This window comes from Heloderma suspectum, chromosome 13 (assembly GCF_057233095.1).
Source record: "Heloderma suspectum isolate Gila_16-S chromosome 13, 16-S_ref, whole genome shotgun sequence".
Lineage (NCBI taxonomy): Eukaryota > Metazoa > Chordata > Lepidosauria > Squamata > Helodermatidae > Heloderma > Heloderma suspectum.
In genome coordinates, this window is record NC_139470.1 from 9,702,709 (window position 1) to 9,721,942 (window position 19,234).

Genomic DNA, 19,234 nt, shown 5'->3' on the forward strand with positions numbered 1-19,234 from the left:
AATTTAAAAGGGAGAGTGGATAAGACTGCAGTGAAGGAACCGGCAGGCAGAATAAAGCAGATGTCAGTGGTGGTGCCAGACTGGCTGAGACCCCCCCCCCCACTCCCAGCTCCTACCACATAGGCCAACCAATGTTAGTTGTATTTCCTTAGCCAAGTCAAAGATTTCAACGTGACAGCAATATTTTCACTCGATGGCGGACTGATCTGGGTTCAAACTCTGCCCTTCCGGACATTTACATGATTGGAAAAACTTCGGCAGGAAACCCTTTTCTTCAAACACCATGCTTCAAGAAAGCAGGTTAAATTAGAACTTACCAAGAACAAAGACTTGATCTCATGAAAGACTGCAAAAATTCCACCTCTGATTTACTGCAGGCAGATGAAGAACATAGGAACATAGGAAGCTGCCTTCCTCAATACGAGTCAGTATGAGTCAGTATGAGTCAGACCATTCGTCCAGCTAGCCCAGTATTGTCGCCATAGACCAGCAGCGGCTCTCCAGGGTTCCATAGAATCATGGAATCACAGAATAGTAGGGTTGGAAGGGGCCTACAAGACCATCGAGTCCAACCCCCTGCTCCATGCAGGAATCCAAGTCAGAGCATCCCTGACAGGTGGCTGCCTCCAGTGTGGGAGATCCCACCACCTCCCTAGGTCATTGCTTCCATTGCCATATTGTTCTTTCTTCACCCTACCCGGAGAAGCTGGGGATTGAACCTGGGACCTTCTACATGCAAAGCATGTGTTCTATCACACTGAGCTATGGCCCTTCCCCTAGGAGGGATAGGAAAATTCTATCCATTTCACTGACATATGAAGTACCAGTTTTGATAGATAGATAGATTTTAGAGGCTTAGCATCCTAGTGAAGCCAAAGACCCATGAGGAAATTCTCCTGTGCATGCCCTCTTGAAGTGAACAAGAACTGTTCAAGAGTACTACTGAAGTAGTGACAGTAACAATAGTAAGAACAGCAACAATGTCTAGGATCTGTAAAGCACCTACCATGCAATATGTCAGCAGTCCTTACAACAGGACTGCTATTGTTGCTAGTACTGCTGTTAACATTGTTGCTGGTTTTGTTGTTGGCTTTTATTGTTGCTTATTGTTTTTACATTTTTATCACTTTTAATATTTTTAACTGGTTTTTGTGTGTATTTTATTGCTGTAAGCTGCCTCGGGAGCTTACAGCTTCTACCCTGAGAGGTGGCCAAGACATATTTTAAATAAACAAAGAGTAAATAAATAGGGGTCCCCAAGCTTTTTGGGTCAGTGGGCACACTTGGAGTTTGAGAGAGTGTCATGGAGACTCCCCCAAAATGGCTGCCATGGTGGGACTCAAAAATTCATAAAACGGCTGCCATGGTGGGACTCAACCATTAATAAAACAGCTGCCATGGTGGGTATGTCTGGTCACAAAAACATCCATTTCCCACAAGTTTAATAGGAAAGCAACTTGCCCAAGGACCTGAGTACAAGGCACAGGTGGGGACTGAGCTATGGATGTGCAGATTTTGTTTAAGCCATTCTGCGTGTGTTTCAGAGACTGGCAGGTATCACTGGATGCAGGTGGTTCTGATATCGGTGATGCCTTCAAGCACCAAATAAAGTTGGTGCTTGAGGGCAACTTTGCTTTGCCACATGCCAGCATCACAGTTTTAGTTTTATTTTAACATAATTAAAAGAATCTTTAAAAAATAAAATAAAAAAGCAGGAGGGGTGGGGACCCTGGTGGGTGCCAAGTGATGTATCTGGTGGGAGCATATTGTTGCCCAAGGGCTCTGCGGTGGAGAACCCAGCCATACCACAACCCTGTAATGTAGGCTGGTATTTTACCCCCATGTTGAGATGGGAAGCTCAGGACGAGAGCGAGGCAGTGAATTGCCTGAGTTCATGGCAGCAGTCAAATTTGAACCTGGGACTTGTGGGTTCTCAGATCAGTGCCAGATCTTCTCAGATCAGTGCCTGTTAGAAGATCTTCTCAGATCAGTGCCGGCTAGCTTGTCAGAGACATGACCTAAACCCTACTTTTGACAGAAGAGCAGGAAACCAAAGGGGAAGGGGTCTCCCACAGTGTAAGGTTGATGAGCTGGAGCTAAGGGTTCATAGCCCTGTTCTACACCTATTGCTTCTCCCCTGCAAATTCCCCCTCAAGAATATCCCTCCCCACTCCGCCCACACGGTATAGCCAGTTCCAGAGGTTCTCTGGGGGAAAACACACACACAATTCCAATAGAGTGATGTACAGGGGAGAATAGACAGTCATGGGAAGGGTTAAATAAAACCCTGCTTAACATTTCTCCCCTGCAAACGTCCCTCCAGCACCTGCATGAGCATTAGAAGAGGAAGCCTTGCACCTTCTAGTTCAGTCTCTTAGATTGCGTTCGTTTCTGAGTACAGACCAGGTTCGTTTCTTGTTCCATCCAGCCCAGTATTGCCTACTTCACCCTTCCCAAACCAGGCACCTTCCATGTGCTGGAGTACGCCTCCCATCATCCCCAGCCAGCATGGTTTGCTTGGTGTGCTGCCCTAGTGCAGGATCCTGGCTCATTGTGAATGAACTAGCCCGGATCCATAAGCTAAGAACAAGCCCTGGTTTACGATCCTGGCTTGCCATGGCCTTAACAAACCAGCTTTGGATGACATGCCAAGCAAACCATTCCTGGTTTGTTTAGCTGCTCATGCGATAGGAAAGAATCAGGGGGAAGTGAACAGGATGCCGAGTCATTCATGGAAGGCCGGGATTCGCCTGACGTTTCCTGCTCGAAAGGAGACAGCTAGTTTTCATGCCATCTGCAGCCTCAAAACTATTACATCACAATAAACTGAAACCTCTTCCTCACCACAAGATGAGACACCTTTGACAGGATGCATTTTTGCTGCCATAAGCAATTTCCTAGATATTTCCCCTAAACCGAGAATTTCTCTCTCCTCTGGTGGTAATACATCACAACCAAAACTATGTGGGAGTCCCAAACCGTAAGAGGGAAAAAAACACACACAGCAAGATTAGCTGTGATGTATGAAATGAGCTTCTGTTTATGAGACTTTAATGAACCCCAGGAAGCCACATAATACAATTATTGGTGCTATTAGGGTTTTATTTATACCAAATGCATTGCTGTGCCCAGAAGCTGGCACTCTGTTTAGAGATGAAGACACTGTGCAGTTCCCTGTTGGGACATCAGCGCACCTGCAACAGGTTAAAGAACAGGCCTGTTAAATCATACCACTACTTCAACTCAGTGCTGGACATTAAATAATTTAAAGGCAAGGGTTGGAAATGAGAAATGCACACTGCTAAAGATGCGAGTAATAAAAGTAAACAATAGCAATGGTAAATCAAGGCAACGCCAAGCAAAACATTGCCTCTCTGGCTCAAACTCCCCAGTGCCAGGTAGAGCCTGGTTTTCTCAGATGTATATAGCAACAAGCCTCCATAAGCCTCTACAAATGACGGGAGACCTGGAATTGCCTCAAATGCAATTCTCCTGTCACATTCTCCATCACCGCCACATAATATTAACACCTGCTCCTGTTGTAGGAATGTATGAGAAATTTGTTTCAGTTCATTGTACCTTCCAGACTGAACGTTTGCGTTTGAGGTCCATACATTTCCGAGCTTGCAGTCTGATTGGCGGACTCCCGCAAATGCATTTGACAGCTTGCATACATTTGGGAAAATGCACATGGAAAATGCCTGTTTTTGAAAAATGTGCAGGAATATGCTTTAATCAATGGGAGAAAAATGTGTACATTTCAAAGATGCACACAAGGTGCATAAAATTATGCACGGTGTGGAGAATGTGGATAGGGAGACAATTTTCTCCCTCAGTCATAATACTAGAACCTGGGGTCATCCCATGAAGCTGATTGGTGGGAGATTCAAGAGAGAGAAAAGGAAGGACTCCTTCACATAGCACATAGTTAAACCATGGAATTCAGTACCACAAGACATAGTGATGGCCACCAATTTGGATGGCTTTAGAAGTTGTTAGACAAATTCCTGGAGGAGAAGACTACTAATGGTTACTAGTCCTGATGGATATACGCTGCCTCCGGTATGAGAGGCAGTGAGCCTATGTACACCAGTTGCTGGGAAACATGGGCAGGAGGGTGCTGTTGCGCTCATGCCCTGTTTGTGGGTTTCCCACAGGCAGCTTGTTGGCCACTGTGTGAACAGAATGCTGGACTAGAATCATAGAATAGAATCATAGAATAGTAGGGTTGGAAGGGGCCTACAAGGCCATCGAGTCCAACCCCCTGCTCAATGCAGGAATCCAAGTCAGAGCATCCCTAACAAATGGCTGTCCAGCCTCGTCTTGAAGGCCTCCAGTGTGGGCGAGCCCACCACCACCCCAGGTAATTGGTTCCATTGTCGTATTGCTCTTACAGTCAGGAAGTTTTTCCTGATGTTCAGCTGGAATCTGGCTTCCTGTCACTTGAGCCCATTATTCCGTGTCCTGCACTCTGGGATGATCAAGAAGAGATCCTGGCCTTCTTCTCTGTGACAACCTTTCAAGTACTTGAAGAGTGCTATCATATCTCCCCTCAGTCTTCTCTTCTCAAGGCTAAACATGCCCAGTTCTTTCAGTCTCTCTTCATAGGGCTTTGTTTCCAGTCCCCTGATCATCTTTGTTGCCCTCCTCTGAACCCTCTCCAGTTTGTCTGCATCCTTCTTAAAGTGTGGTGCCCAGAACTGGACACAGTACTCCAGATGAGGCCTAACCAGTGCTGAGTAGAGGGGAACTAGTACTTTTCGGGATTTGGAAGCGATGCTTCTATGAATGCAGCCCAAAATAGCATTTGCCTTTTTTGCAGCCACATCACATTGTTGGCTCATATTCAGCTTGTGATCGACAACAATTCCAAGATCCTTCTCGCTTGTAGTGTGGTTGAGCCACGTATCCCCCATCTTGTAACTGTGCATTTTGTTTCTTTTTCCTAGGATGTGCCTAGGACTAGATGGACCCTTGGTCTGATCCAGCATGGCTCTTCTTATGTTCTTATATACAATTGATGTGTACAATTGGAAAACTATGCATGGAAATACACACAAATTTTCATGAGAAAAGAAAAGAAAACAAACCTCACAATCTGATACAGACTCAAATCAGAACAAGCTTCAAGATGGAATTTGGAGAACTTCAGTGAACTCAAGTTTTGCTGATTCGCACATCCCTAGCCTATTGCAAAATGATGATGTACCAGAAATTGCCAAATCTGTGCATGATGGCCCTGTGTAGTGAACTACTAAACTCCAGTGGGCAGCTTCTCACTCCAGTATCTTCAGCTCCTGGACTGACTGCCCACCCTAGCTGGCCATTGGATCCTCCTGGACAGGAAAGAGAATAAGAGGGCTCCCTGCTCCAGCTGATCCTTGTTTGAGCAGTGGAGCTCTCTCCTACTAGAACAATAGGAAGATGTTGTCTCAGCTGAGAGTTAAATGGCCAACTGAAGCCTTATGTAGGCTGCCAAGACCTAATAGTGTGGTCAGCCCTGATGGAATAAGCAACAGCCATTCATTAGAATCCACTCTATGGACAGGAAAAAAAAAAAAAAAACTTGTTGAAAATCTCTAATTTATTTATTTATTTATTTCATTTCATTTCTATACCGCCCAATAGCCGAAGCTCTCTGGGCGGTTCACAAAAACTAAAACCAAACAACACACAATAAAACAATTTAAAATATATAGAACATTAAAACCACAATATAACAATACAACCACAATAAAACCTAGCAGCAGTACAGGAGTTTAAAATACAGATTTAAAACAGCAAAGATAAAAATTTAGAAAGCTAAAATGCCTGGGAAAATAAAAAGGTCTTCACCTGGCGCTGAAAGGAGTACAATGTAGGCGCCAGGCGAACCTCACTAGGGAGCTCATTCCAGAGCCGGGGTGCCACAACAGAAAAAGCCCTCCTCCTAGTAGCCACCCGCCTTACTTCCTTCGGCAGGGGCTCACGGAGAAGGGCCGCTGAGGATGATCTTAAGGTCCGGGCAGGCACATATGGGAGGAGGCGATCCTTCAGGTAACCTGGCCCCAAGCCGTTAAGGGCTTTGAATGTTAACACCAGCACTTTGAATCGGGCCCGGAAACGGACTGGCAGCCAGTGCAGCTGGAAAAGTACTGGCGTAATATGAGCTCGCAGGCCAGTCCCTGTTAACAATCTTGCTGCCCTATTTTGGACCAGCTGAAGTTTCCGGACCGTTTTCAAAGGCAGCCCCACGTATAACGCATTGCAGTAATCCAGACGAGAAGTTATCAGAGCATGGATAACTGTAGCTAGGCTATCTCTGTCCAGATAAGGGCGTAGTTGGTATACCAGCCTAAGCTGATAAAAAGTGCTCCGTGCCACTGAGTTCACCTGTGCCTCAAGTGACAGTTCTGGATCCAAGAGCACCCCCAAACTACGAACCTGATCCTTTAGGGGGAGTGCAACCCCCTCCAGAACAGGTTGAATATCACCTAGCCGGGCAGACGAACCACCCACTAACAGTACCTCCGTCTTGTCTGGATTGAGTTTCAGTTTATTAGCCCTCATCCAGTCCATTACCGTGCCCAGGCACTGGTTCAGAACAGCCACTGCCTCACCTGGTTTTGATGAGAAAGAGAGGTAGAGCTGGGTGTCATCCGCATATTGATGGCACCTCAGCCCACACCTCCGGATAACCTCCCCCAGCAGTTTCATGTAGATGTTAAACAGCATGGGGGATAGAATAGAGCCCTGTGGAACCCCATGGCACAATTGCCATGGCACAGAGAAATAATCCCCCAGCACCACCTTCTGGAATCGGCCATCCAAGTAGGAGCGGAACCACTGTAGTGCAGTGCCTCCAACTCCCAACCCAGACAACCTATCCAGAAGGATACCATGGTCGATGGTATCGAAAGCCGCCAAGACGTCCAGGAGAATCAACAGGGTCGCACTCCCCCTGTCCCTCTCCCGGCAGAGGTCATCCCACAGGGCGACCAAGGCAGTTTCCGTTCCAAAACCAGGCCTGAAGCCCTATTGAAATGCATCTAGATAATCCATTTCATTCAACAGTGCCTGGAGCTGTCCTACAACCACCCGCTCAAGCACCTTGCCCAGGAAGGGGATGTTGGCCACTGGCCTATAATTGTTAATATCCTCTGGGTCCAGGTTAGGCTTTTTCAGGAGTGGTCTAATTACTGCCTCTTTTAAAGCAGCAGGCACCACTCCCTCTCTCAAGGAGGAATTTACAACCTTCTGGACCCAGCCGGACAACCCCTCCTTGTTTGATTTAATAAGCCATGAAGGGTAAGGGTCAAGCACACAAGTGGTCGATCGGACTTGGCCAAGCACCTTGTCTGCATCCTCAGGCCTCAGTAACAGAAACTCATCCAATAAAACTGGACCAGACGGTGCTCTGAACGCCTCTACCAATGGAACTGCATTAATGGTGGTGTCCAAGTCATGACGAATCTGAGCGACTTTATCCTCAAAGTGCCGCGCAAACTCGTCACAGCGTGCTACCGAGGGTTCCACCGTCTCTCTCCCTGGCCCAGAATGTAACAGGCTGCGAACCACTCGGAAAAGCTCCGCCAGATGACACTGAGAAGATGCAATGCTGGTGGAAAAGAACTGCCTCTTTGCCACCCTCACCGCCACAGAGTAGGCTCGATAGTGGGCTCTTACCTGTGTTCGGTCAGACTCAGCACAAGTTTTCCTCCACCTGCGTTCTAGCCATCTCCCCTCTTGCTTCATTGCCCTCAGCTCAGGTGTATACCAAGGAGCTGGCCGGGCTCTGCTCAGAGGGAGAGGGCGCTTGGGCGCGATCGTGTCAACCGCCCGAGTCATCTCTGCATTCCACAGAGCGACCTGGGCTTCGACAGGAGCACCAGCCATACCAGCAGGAAAATCCCCCAGAGCCCTCTGGAATCCATCGGAATCCATTAATCTCTGGGGGCGGACCATTTTAATAGGTCCCCCACCCTTGCAGAGGGAAAAGGCCGCCAGAAGTCTAAACCTCAGCAGGAAGTGATCTGACCATGACAAAGGGACAGATGTTAATTCCTCCACTTTCAGATCACCATCCTCCTGCCCAGTCGAGAAAACCAGATCAAGCGTGTGTCCTTTTATATGCGTTGGGCCGATGACATGTTGGGACAGCCCCATGGTTGTCATGGCGGCTATGAAGTCCTGAGCCGCCCCGGATACAGTGGCCTCGGCATGGAAGTTGAGATCCCCCAGGACCATCATCCTGGGGGTCCTCAACACCAAGTCCGAGACCACCTCTGTCAGCTCAGGCAGGGAGTCCGATGGGCAGCGGGGTGGGCGGTACACCAACAGAATCCCTAATCTGTCCCGGGTACCCAACACAAGGTACAGACACTCAAGATCTGCACTCGAATGAGTAGGAAGCCTGGAGAGGGAGATTGAATTCCTATAGACCACGGCAACCCCCCCTCCCCGACCCTCAAGTCGGTGTTGGTGCTGCACTGAGTACCCAGGAGGGCACAGCTGGGAGAGAGTGACCCCGCCCAGTTCCCCCACCCAGGTCTCAGTAATACATGCCAGGTCAGCCCCCTCATCCACAATCAAATCATGGATGAGGGAGGTCTTATTTTGGGCCGACCTGGCATTCAGCAGCAGCGCCACCAGACCCAAGGGCAGACTGGTAAGGCTGCCAGGAGCCATCAGGTTGGGGTAGAACCAGAAGAGGGGACAGCTGTAAGGTGTCTAGCCCCTCTTCTCCTCAGCTGGCCTGTTAATCCCCCAACGCCATACCTCCCCCTGCCCGTGACCACAGTTATGGTGGCACCTCCCCCACCCCCTGAGTTGCCCAATAGTCCTCCCAGGCACATATTAAAATATTAAGATATAAAATACACAACAGTTTAAAAGAATATAAAAAAGATAAAAGAGAACAGCAGCTAAGAAGGAGCAGATAGTCCACGTTTGCCCCTTCCCCTGGTCTTTAAAGCTGCTGCCCTCTGCTTCTGCTGCTATTTGCTGCTGGTGTTGTGGCTGCTGGTGTCTCTGGAGAGGCAGGTGGGTAGATCTTGCGACTCCAAGTGCGACGCTAAGTGCGCACTTAGCGTCGCACTTGGCGCGACGCCGAGGCGCACGCCGAAGCGCTGCCTCTGGCAGCCCCGCCTTAAGTACCTGTGGGCGGGGGCGGGGGCGGGGGCAGGCTCAGGATCACCCGGTGCAGCTGCTGGCTGGTCCTCCTTCCCCAGGCTCCTTCCCGAGCAGCCTCTGGCAGCCCCGCCTTAAGTACCTGTGGGCGGTGGCAGAAGCAGGCTCTAAACGGTTAATACATGTGGGAACAGGGAGCTGGGAAGTTTTTTATTTTGTTTTTTGCTCTCTCTCTTCCTGTGTAGCCCTCTCTGTATTGGTTTTGTTTTCACTTTTGCTTTACTTTGCTCTATTTGCTTTAGCTGGGACAAGAACATAGCTGATAATGTTAAGTAAAGCTCCTGTTTAAAGCTTGAAGTGATTTCTGTTAGGGATACCAGAGAACTCTGCAACAAATTCAAATGAGATTGAATTTCTCTGAACCTGACCTGTGGATTCCACAGCAGACTGCCTTTTTCTGAGTTGCATAGATCCTTCAGACTTGTGAAATGATTTGTTTCCATATTGTTTTTTTTCCTTGGGGGAGGGGTTTTTGCACAAATGCACACTTGCACAAGTGTGCTAATCTGCATTCATTAATGTGTATCCACGCTAATGCACATTCACTGACGCAGATTCACGCTAATGCACATTCACTGATGTGGGTTAGTACATTTGTGTAAGTATCCCCACAGGCAAATTAGTGCAAATCCACCCCAAAAGTGAAAACCAGTCCACAAGTCTGCAAAATCCACGTGACTCAAAAAAACGCGGTGTGCTGTGGAATCAGCAAGCCAGATTCAGAGGAATCTGAACTCATTTGAATCTGTTGAAAATTTCTCTGGCATTTATAGCTTCATCCCTATCAGAGTCACCTGCTGCACTCTGGAAGGGGTCAAGACACCCAGCTCTGCTACCTGAGAGCCTTTTAAACCTGAGATGGTGGGACTGAATACAGAGCATCCTGCATGCAGATAAGGTGCTCTGCAACTGAGTTATACACCCTTACATGCTTAGACTCTCCCCTGTGAAGCAGAACCCTGCATAATCAGGGTTCTACATCATGGAGGTTAGCACAGCTCTTCCTTCCCCCTCATGCAGTTATTAATTCCATAATTGAGAATTCCCAAAATAGGGCTTATATTTACATTGTTCTGCTTATTAGCCACTGTTGAAGTTGTTTTGCTGAAAGGCACATGAGAACTATTTTAAATAAAAGATTTTTTAAAAACCCGCTTAAAATTGTTGTTGTTTATTCGCTCAGTCGCTTCTGACTCTTCGTGACTTCATGGACCAGCCCACGCCAGAGCTTCCTGTCGGCCATCGCCACCCGCAGCTCCCCCAAGGTCGAGTCCGTCACCTCCAGAATATCATCCATCCACCTTGCTCTTGGTCGGCCCGTCTTCCTTTTGACTTCCACTTTCCCTAGCATCAGCATCTTCTCCAGGGTGTCCTGTCTTCTCATTATGTGGCCAAAGTACTTCAGTTTTGCCTTTAATATCCTTCCCTCAAGTGAGCAGTCTGGCTTGATTTCCTGGAGTATGGACTGGTTTGATCTTCTTGCAGTCCAAGGCACTCTCAGAATTTTCCTCCAGCACCACAGTTCAGAAGCATCTATCTTCCTTCACTCAGCCTTCCTTATGGTCCAGCTCTCGCAGCCATAGGTTACTACGGGGAATACCATTGCTTGAACTATGTGGACCTTTGTTGTCAGTGTGATGTCTCTGCTCTTAACTATTTTATCCAGATTTGTCATTGCTGTCCTCCCAAGAAGTAAACGTCTTCTGATGCAGTATGGTTAATCAGAAGTGGGGAAGTCTCCTGAACCCATTCCCCAGCATTGCTTTTCTCCCGCCACCCCCAAATCACTTCTTCCCAGTTTCTTTTATTATGAGCATAGGTTTCCTCCCAGCCTTGGGAGCCCCACCAGTGACAGGGTGAGAAAAGCAGAAATGTTGCTTTAAATCTGGAACGCTGTCCCAAAATGATAACAAGCAGGGCTTTGCAAACTTCAAATACTACTTGACAGATGGGCTTAATTAGCTATTCTGATACAAAGTCATAATATTTGCGATTAATATTCATTCTAAAACACCCTGCTGCCTGTGATAATATTTGTATGTTAATCCGGTTCTGATAAGGGTTTCTGTCCCAGAACCTCTCCAAATAGAAAGAGTGATATGTTTCAAAATTCCGATAAAAGTGACACTTAGCCATCCTGCCTGTTTGTCGCTGTCATGAGCGTCTCTTTAATCCGTGAAATTATACCTGTCACAGTGAGCTAACTTTATTAACACTGTTTCCCGATCCACAGAAAATGTTCAGAACACACAAAGGCATGGAATCTCCAGTTAATTAACATTGCCACCTTTGCATTCATGCAGTTGGATTTCTGTTTTCTTCTTAAAAAACAAATAAATAGAGCAAGTAATTAAACAGTATGCAAATCTGTGGGAAGGGCAGTTTGAAAAATATTAATACACAGACTCAGGGGAGAAACTATAACAAGTGAACTGCTATAAAGATTTCAACTGTGGTACCACATCTATTTACTGCCATGAAGGATGCATGCGCAATTTGTTTCAGATTGTTTTTGATCAGGATTTGCACCTTTGAAACCCAACATGGACTCAGATGCAACCTGAGGTTGAAGTTGGTACATTTCTGAGCTTGCAATGTGATTTGTGCACCACCCAAAAATGTGTTCAGCAAAATGCATGCAATTGCTAAATGCGTATGAAAAAAAATGTGCATTTTTTGAAAAATGCACACAAATGCACATTCATCAATGAAGGAAGAATGCATATTTTTCAGAGGCGCACAAATGATGCGTACATTTGGAAAAATACACACAACATTACAGGGGGATTCCTCTCCATCACCCACTACGTCTGATAAGTAACATGATGTGTGAGTAGGGATGTCGAAGACATCCACAACGGAATCAAATGAGTTCAGACTGATGTGAATCTGACCCGCATATTCCACAGCAGACCAACTTTTCCCGAGTTGTATGGACCTGAGGACTGTTGTGTGTGTTTTTTGTTCTTTTCTTTTTTCTAACTTTCTAGAATTTTGTGCAAATTTAGTCATAGAAAAATATGTAAAATTTAAAAAAAAAACCACCCACCAACTGAAAATGTACAATTTCTGCATAGGCTATAGCATGAGTATGCACATTGGGGGTTGGGGGGATTTGCGTGTTTTGGAGTATTTGCACATTTGCACAAGTGCAAATGTCCCGCAAGTGTGGGGAACTGGAAAAAAATCTGATTCCATCAATGAGCGGATGATGGAGCACAAGGCACCTGACAATCCATTGGCTTATTCTGACCCTGGCCATTGGTCCATCTGGGCTGGTATTGTCTCCTCTGACCAGCAGTGGCAGTCCAGGGTCTCAAACAGAGGGAGGTCTTTCCTAGCCTTGCAGCTTGAGATCCTTTCACTGTAGAGACACAGGACTGAACCCTGAACTTAGTGCTCTTCTTTGATATATTTAGCTGCCTTATCCTGGCCGAGTTCAGACCACTGTATTATGGCCTGATGTGGTGATGTGAATGAGCCTTTTGCCCATCAACACAATCTTTTCATGGCAGGAGCAAACTACCAGAAAATCTTCAGTTAACCATAGTTTCCCATTTCGTCTGAACTGGGAAACTATGGATATTAAACCATGGCTTGAAGTTGGCTTAGTAGCTTGTTGTGAGGCTGGTTACTATAGTTTCTCAGTTCAGAAAACTATGGTTAGGGACTTCCTGGTTTAATTGTAGAATGGCAAGAAGGGAGGGAGGGAGGGCTTGCATGCATGGGCAAAATGCTTGTTCATATTTCAGCTTACTGTGCTAAGGTATGATCACCCAAACCAGCTCACCGAGTCAGCCAACCTTGCACAATCAGGTCCTCTCCAGATGTAAGAACATAAGAAGAGCCATGCTGGATCAAACAAAGGTCCATCTAGTCCAGCATTCTGCTCACACAGGAACCCACAAGCAGGGCATGAGTGCAACAGCACCCTCCCACCCATGTTCCACCAGCAACTGCTGTACATAGGCATACTGCTGATACTGGAGGTATCACCACCTGCAGACCAAAGGACTTCCACATGCAGCATGGCTTGTAATACAGAAGGGAGAACTTCTGCATGTTCTATTCACATTGAAAGCCTGCTCACGTTTTCCCCATGTTACAAGAGTCAACACTGGGCTGGCTCAGACGTAACTGTGACATTTGGTCTGTGGTTCCTTTTCAGCAACATCCTAAGGCGCTGTTTCTCATCATCTGATCAAGTTGAGGGCGTCAGAGGGGACCTTGTACCTGCCAGAAACCGCCTGGGCCTCCACCCCAGTGAGTGTCTCCCACACATCATGAAAGTGCCACCGTCCTAGATTCACAATGGAGGTTTGCACATAATGAAGCTGGAGTGTTTCTGAACAACATTGACGACCTGTCAAAATCATTCTGGGGAATGGAAGTGACAGAACTGACTGGAAATGAACTTTTGTGAACAGCAAACAAGAACATAAAGTGTTAGGCCAGGCCTGCATCTGTTTGTGACCCACCACACCAAATGAAGTCCACCTACTATGCATGGTGACCCACCAAGGGCTTGAGAAACCTTTTGGTTGTATTGCTTACCTATGACTCCAACCTCACAGGGTTGTCCAGTACCTTAGGGAAACATGAAACTCTTCTTCTATCTCTCCCTTCCTGGTACCTGGATTGTTGCTATGGTCATGTCCCAGGAACCAGGAGTCTTGGGGTATACACTATTCCCAAGACACCAAAAGTTAGCATGGGTTCCAAGCACCCTGGGAAAATTACATGTCCTAAGACTCCTCGCATGCTGCTGTATCACCATTAATTACAACCACCATTGAGGGGAAGATTTGGCCCAAGAGCCTGAACTTCCCTGCTCCTGATGTTCACGGATTGTAGACTGTAGAGATTTAGCAGACTCCCCCCGCTCCACCTCCCAGGCTCCAGTCTGTGGGCTGCCACACTTGCTGGACCCTATGAGTGCCGAATTGGGCACACATGACAGTCCCTGCTGGTCCGCTGAGCTGCCATTTTGCATAAATGTGGTGGCTTGTTCTTTTACGTAAAGGGCCTTTTACACAAATGGAGGCTGCAAAGCAGCCATTTATGCAAGGTTGCAGTCTGCCATTTATGCAAGATTACAGGCCACAAAATAGCGGCTCGCTGAGGGAATGGGCAGCCATGTGCTGCTCTCTGGGCACTCACAGGCTGTTCAGCAGCTCGCGCGGCACGGCGAACAGGGGCAGGAATCCAGTAGGGGTCCAGTGAGCAGTGTGTGAGGCAGACTGGGGTGAGTCTGTCCATCCCATTTTTGAGCCAAAACACTAGCATTGCATCCCAGAATCCTCTTGGGTCCTGGGCATCAGATGAACTTGGGAGAATGGTGATATGCGCAATGAAGGTCCAAATCTACTCCACTCCCCCATTGTGGACAATTCCTCAACCGCCATGCATGTAGCTGAGTTGGTACAGTCCCTGCACAAAGGACTATTCCATCTCAGAAGAAAAGCGTGGAAAAACAGGTGTCAACCTGCCAAACATTCCATTGTAATGAGAAACCAAAATAATATCCATCCCCTTAAATGCTGACTGTTTTAGGGGTCAGCATCCTACGTTAGCAATTACACTGGAGGGATTTAACAAAAAATTAGAAAGAAAAAACAGTTCTAAGTCTCTGAATGTGGATTAAAAATTCTCTAATGAGAATGGCAGACTGAAGCCTGGAAGGCATTTTTGTTAATTCCCCATGGAAAGTTCAGGATACAAACCAAGGATTGTAATTAGCAAAATGCTCCTCTTTAAGCTTCTCCAGTAATTTGAAGAGACTGTACAAGAGGTTTGGACAAAATTCAAAGCATTTCTTTCATTCATTCTTTCTTTCGTTTTTCTTTTTACACACATTCCTCTTCCTTTTCCCATTTCCTTTAGGCGACTGCAAAGGCGAAGGATGATAATTTAAAAAACCCTCTTGGATTCACAGCACATGTAACACAATAAGCAGAATATTATAACCCAACTCAAATGGATAGCATCAGAATCTCCCTCCCCCCCTCACCACCACCACATTTCCACAGGTGCATTCCGCTACATATATTTAGAAAGCATAATATAAGATGTTATTAAAGCAAAGGGAAGAGTTGCCAGGAATAAAGAGGATAGATGAGGGAAACAAAATTGTACCTTTGAGATATAAAACTCAAAGCAGCGGATCTCAAACCTCCTTATGAGTCAAGGCAACCATTTCTACATGAACTTGTCTACCGAAGGAAGCAATGTGCCTTGCAGGTGATTCGGGGACACATTCTACTCCTGCAGCACCAGTCTCAGCCACCTGGCATCCATGGGCACATGTCAGGGTCCCAGAATCCTCGGGTCCCCTCTGGTGATCCCTGCCCCACCAGACACCACCCCCCTCTGGGGACTCCCACAACATCCCTAGCTCAAACAGAATGCATTCTTCCAGCAGAGGTCCCGGTAGCACACAGAGAAGAGAGTCAGTGAGTGTCCTGTGGGGCTCTTGCTCTCCACTTGATATCTTCTTTCTTTCTATCCTGGCACTCTGAGCAATGCCAGGTGGCTGGGTCTAACTGCCCTTTTAATTTCCCAGAATGGCCCAGGCCTAGTGTTGCTCTGAGGCATTGTGGGAAATCAAAATGGTTGGCAAGACCCTGCCATCTAGCTCTGCTTGTAGCATTGCAGCCACAGCCAGGTGGGCTACCAGAAGAGGGCCCCCACCATAGCACACTTTGCCCTAAGGTGGTCATGTGTCCACCTTTACAGAGGACAGTCCTCTATTTGAAGGGCTGTCCTGTCCAAGTAGAGTTCAGAGACGTGGAACTGTAAGAAGGGAGGCAACAGGGGTCTTGAAGTTGAAGATGTGGAATTCTAAGGAGGGAGAACAACACGGGTCTGGAAGCTGAAGATGTGGAACTCTAAGGAGGGAGAGCAACAGGGGTCTGGAAGCTGAAGATGTGGAACTCTAAGGAGGGAGGCAACAGGGGTCTGGAAGCTGAAGATGTGGAACTGTAAGGAGGGAGGCAACAGGGGTCTGGAAGCTGAAGAAGTGGAACTCTAAGGAGGGAGAGCAACAGAGGTCTGGAAGCTGAAGATGTGGAACTATAAGAAGGGAGGCAACAGGGCTCTGGAAGCTGAAGATGTGGAACTCTAAGGAGGGAGAGCAACAGGGATCTGGAAGCTGAAGATGTGGAACTCTAAGGAGGGAAGCAACAGGGGTCTGGCAGCTGAAGATGTGGAACTCTAAAGAGGGAGGCAACAGGGGTCTGGAAGCTGAAGATGTGGAACTGTAAGGAGGGAGGCAACAGGGGTCTGGAAGCTGAAGATGTGGAACTCTAAGGAGGGAGGCAACAGGGGTCTGGAAGCTGAAGATGTGGAACTATAAGAAAGGAGAGCAACAGGGGTCTTGATTAGCTCCTGGACAGCAGACTGTGCAGGCACACAGGTCACTTGGCCATGGTCTTACCCAGTGGTGAGAACCAGTGTGGTGTAGTGGTTTGGGTGTTGGAATGGGACTCAGGAGACCTCGGTTCTACTTCCCACTTGGCCATGTAGATCACTAAATGACTTTGGGCCTGTTACTGACTCTCAGCTGAACCTACCCCACAGGGTTGTTGTGAGGATGAAATCGAGAGGAGGAGGATCATGTACACTGCCACAGGCTCCTTGGAGGAAAGGCAGGATGTAAATGTAACAAAGAAAGAAATATTGCACTCCTACTTAAATTAGAGTAATTATTTCTAAATTCTTATCTCTACATATACAGTCAGGGCCAGAAATATTGGAACAAGGATAACTGTTTTGGCAGTTGGCCTCTGCACACCACCACGTTGAAGTTAAAAGGAAACACACCCAGATGGGAGTGAAGTCAGGACTTTCAGCTGTAATTCAAGGGCTGTGACAAAAGTGGGGCACTAACCATTCAGGAAGGACAGCCAGTGGCATGCACATACACCCATCGTTGGTGGCTCATAAGTAATGGAACAAGCCAAGATCATTTCAAACTTAAGGATCTCCTTTAATACCTGGATGAAAATCCTTTGCAGTCAATGACTGTCTGAAGTCTGGAACCCATGGACATGACCAAATGCTGAGTTTCCTCCCTCGAGATGCTTTGCCAGGCCTTTACTGCAGCTGCCTTTAGCTGCTGCTTGTTTGTGGGTCTTTCTGCCTTCAGTCTTGTCTTCAGTAAGTGAAAAGCACGCTCTTTTGGGTGGAGATCAGGTGACTGACTTGGCCATTGAAGAACATCCCACTTCTTTGCCTGGAGAAACTCTTGGGTAGCTTTTGCTGTATGTTTTGGGTCATTATCCATCCGCAATATGAAGCAGCGTCCTATCAGTTTGGCAGCATTCAGCTGAATCTGAGCAGAAAGTACAGCCCTATAAACTTCAGAATTCATCCTGCTGCTTTTATCAACAGTCAGGTCAATACACACCAGTGACCCGGTTCCACTGGCAGCCATACATGCCCATGCCATCACACTGCCTCCACCATGTTTGACAGATGATGTGGTATGCTTTGGATGACGAGCTATTCCTTTCCTTTTCCATACTTTTCTCTTCCTGTCATTCTGGTGCAAGTTAATCTTGGTCTCATCAGTCCAAAGAATCTTATTCCAGCACTGGGCAGGCTTTTTAGGTGTTTGCTGGCAAAGGCTAATCTGGCCTTTCTGTTCTTGAGCATTACGAGTAGTTTGCACCTTGTTGTGAAGCCTTTGTATTTACATTCATAAAACCATCTCTTGACTGTAGATGCTGACAATGACATGCCTACCTCCTCAAGAGCGTTCTTGACCTAGCTAGATGTTGTGGAAGGGTTCCTCAATGAGCAGAATTCTGTGGTCATCCACTTTAGTTGTCTTCCGTGGTCTTCCAGGCCTTTTGCTGTTGCTGAGCTTGCCAGTTAATTCCTCCTTTTTCAGGATGTTCCAAACTGTTGTATTGGCCACTCCCAATGTTTTTGCTATTTCTCTGATGGGTTTATGTTGTTTCCTCAGCCTAATGATGGCCTCCTTCACCTGCATGGACACCTCTTTGGACCTCATGTTGGGAGTTCCAGTGAACAGCTACCAAATGCAAATGTAACACTCAGAACCACCTCCAGGCCTTTTATCTGCTTGATTGGTCATGGGGTGCCCAGGAAACAGGCCACACCTGGCCATGCAGCTGCTTGTCAGCCATTCGTTCCATTACTTATGAGCCACCAAAGATGGGTGTGGGTGCATGCCACTGGCTATCCTTCCTGAATGGTTAGTGCCCCACTTTTGTCAAACCCCTTGAATTACAGCAGAAAGTCCTGACTTCGCTCCCATCTGGGTGTGTTTCCTTTCGACTTCAATGTGGTGGTGTACAGGGAAGGGAAGGGAAGGGAAGGGAAGGGAAGGGAAGGGAAGGGAAGGGAAGGGAAGGGAAGGGAAGGTTCCTCCTGTGCAAGCACCCAGTCATTGCTGACTCCTAGAGGGACGCCGCTTTCACTGGCGTTTTCATGGCAGACCAAAGCGGGGTGGTTTGCCATTGCCTTCCCCAGTCATGACTACCTTTCCCCAGCAAGCTGGGTACTCATTTTACCGACCTTGGAAGGATGACTGAGTCGACCTGAGCCGGCTGCCCAAGACCCAGCTTCCGCTGGGATCGAACTCAGGTCGTGGGGAGAGTTTCGGTTGCAATACTGCCGCCTACCACTCTGCGCCACATGAGGCCAACTGCCAAAACAATATTTCCAATATTTCTGGCCCTGACTGTACATTAACATATGTAGACATTATGCAAATGCTATGTAAAACAGTGTCCTTTTTCTGTCCTCCCTTTTGGTAGTGCATTTCCCTTTCTGGGAGGGGGGCAATGTATAAGTGGCCATCCTACTTTACCCAGGGTACCCTTCAAATGTGGAGCTGGATCTGTACACTGGGATAGGGCAGACATCAGTCTGGTGGGATCTGATTTGTTTTTTATTAGAATCCCAAGGTCCAGAAACTGGAGTCACATGCAAAATGGGGACTGAGCCATTTACATACTAAACCCTATGAACCATACACTGGGATGATGTTTGTGCACAAGTACAAATCAACATATGATTTATGACACATCAGGGATTC

The 19,234-nt window shown here is 47.2% G+C and overlaps 1 protein-coding gene across 1 annotated transcript in view; it reads right to left on the reverse strand.

Moving 5' to 3' along the window:
* The window catches only part of TMEM132D (transmembrane protein 132D), a 376,683-nt gene that overhangs the window by 258,320 nt on the left and 99,129 nt on the right, over positions 1–19,234 (reverse strand). The gene's annotated exons all lie outside the window — the stretch shown is intronic.